The sequence below is a fragment of the Theobroma cacao genome, chromosome 3 (genome assembly GCF_000208745.1).
Source record: "Theobroma cacao cultivar B97-61/B2 chromosome 3, Criollo_cocoa_genome_V2, whole genome shotgun sequence".
Lineage (NCBI taxonomy): Eukaryota > Viridiplantae > Streptophyta > Magnoliopsida > Malvales > Malvaceae > Theobroma > Theobroma cacao.
In genome coordinates this window covers 24,259,997-24,262,489 of record NC_030852.1, presented here as the reverse complement: position 1 = coordinate 24,262,489, position 2,493 = coordinate 24,259,997, and positions in this window count along the sequence as shown.

The following is a 2,493-nucleotide window of genomic DNA, read 5'->3' as shown; positions in this document are numbered from 1 at the left end:
CCATGCATTTCATTTCACTACCCATTTGCATTCCATTTTAGGTTAAATAGGAGATAAAATAAAAGAATAATAATTAAGGAAATGTAATGAAATTAAAAATTAAAGCCCAATAGGATAACCTAAAAATGGTACCGTTCATGGAACAGGCGTTTCAAGGGTGCTAATCCTTCCCCAAACGTAACCGTACTCCCAAAACCAAATCTCAAAAAAATGTAGACCAGTTTTAAGGTTCTTTTCGGTGGGCTTAAAATTAATTTAAGTTTTCATTGATTAGAATCGAGTCAATAGGTGGCTAATCGCACCTAGTAAAAAAAAGATTGGTGACGACTCTCACACCACTTTATTTTAGCCGACGTCTGGCGGTCGGGTTCCCGAACCCGCACGTTACGACAAAGTGAAGGAAGTTGATAGTCGTGCAATTTTTAAAGAAAAGGTGACCAAACACTTTGAATCATTTTATAGCCAAAAGATTGCTATCAAGCTAAAAGAATTCAACTGCGCCTTTAAAACTCTTAAAGAGTAAAATGCTAGATTTTAGAGAGATCTGTTTTAGAAATTAAAGTGTGGAGACCATTTCAAAATGTGATGGTAATAGAGCAACAGGATCTGATGGGTTTAATCTCAACTTTTTCAAAAATCAATAAGTAAGGATTAGAGGTGAATGATGAATTTCATGCATGAGTTTTTTAAGTTCTAGTTCTTGTAATGATTCATTAATTCAATCTTTATCACTGTAATTACAAAGTGTGTTGGACGTATAAGTTTTATAGAGAATATCCATAAGATCCTTGTTAAAGTCTTGGCAAATCGTTTGACTTGTGCTAGAAAAAGCTATTAAGTGTAATCAGTTTTCTTTTATTAAAGTCAGGTAAATTATAGATTTCTCTTTAATTGCTAATAAAGTCACTAATTCTATGAAGAAAGATAGGTTCTGGGATTATTCTTTAAAATTGATTTTGAAAAAGCTTATAATAGTGTCGATTGGAACCTTCTTGAGTTAGTCATGTGTAAAATGAGGTTTGAGAATAAGTGGTATATGTGGATGAGGGCATGTATCTTTTCAACCTCTATCTCAGTGTATGTTAATGGTGCCTCTACTAGACAATTTAGAATCAAGAGAAGACTTAACAAGGTTGTCCTTTGTCTCCTTTACTTCTAATTTTGTCATGGAGGCTTTTAGTGTCCTTATGAATAAAGTTGTCTCTATAGGTTTATAAAGGTATTAACATTAAAAGTAATGGCTTTGAGGTATCTCATTTTAAATATGAAGATGATACTATCATATTTTGCAAACCTAAATTGAAGTGTTGTTTGAATGTCAAAAAAATCTTAATGTGTTTTCATGTTATATTGCGATTAAAAATTAATTATTAGAAAAGTAGATTATTTGATAGTGGGGTGGAGCAACAAGCATGGGCAAACCCCAATTGAAAAGAGTGTTGTCACATGACACCGCTCACTTCTTAAAAAGTTTTAGCTTCTATACTATTTATCTAGAGTTTAAGACATTTAATATAATAATGAACTCATTTTTTTTAAAATTTTATAAGGAATGAAATCAAAGATTAAAGTTGTTAACAGGTAAGGTACCTAAACCTTAATCTTATAAGAAATAAAGTATTCAAACCCTATTAATTACTCTAATATTTTAAAAATTACTACTCTAACCTTAAACCTAATACATTCCCACTACCCTATAATTATTCTAATTTGTTTAAAAACTCAATTATGTAAAAAATTATTAAAATGTTATTCATGAGTACCTAATTACCCAAACTAGAACCTGAATCCGTACCCATATTCATATATAATAATATTTTTCCTACAAATTTTGTATAATTTAATAATAATTAAATTAATAAAAACACACAAATAATAAAATTTAAAATTAAATAATCAAAAACAAATATCTTAAACATAATTAATAATTTTATAAGTTATAATTTTGTTAATGTAAACATAAAATAAAAAGTAAATATGTTTATATTTGAAGTGTATATATACTAAAATACTTTTAGTATATATATAACAATAATTATATTTCTTATAAATGAACCCAATGCACATAAAGTATATATATTAAAAGACATTACAAGTTAATAAATAATCTAAGTTTCATTAATTAATTTAATTAATTATATGAGTTTGTCCTTAATTATTTTAAATTAAAAAAAAAAACTAGGATTCGAAACTATTCTAATCTCACAACTTATTTTTAGATAATTAAGTTTATATATTGTAAATTTATATAAATAAAGGTATATATATTGTAATTAATAATTTTATAAGTTACAATTTTTGTAATGTTAACACAAAATAAAAAGTAAATATTTTTATATTTAAGGTACATATATATAGACATATATACTAAAAGTATTTTAACAAATATATATAATGGTAATTATATTCCTTTATAATATGATATGATATTCATATTATTTAAACATAATTAATAATCTAATATTTTTTAATTTAAATATATTAATGTCATCA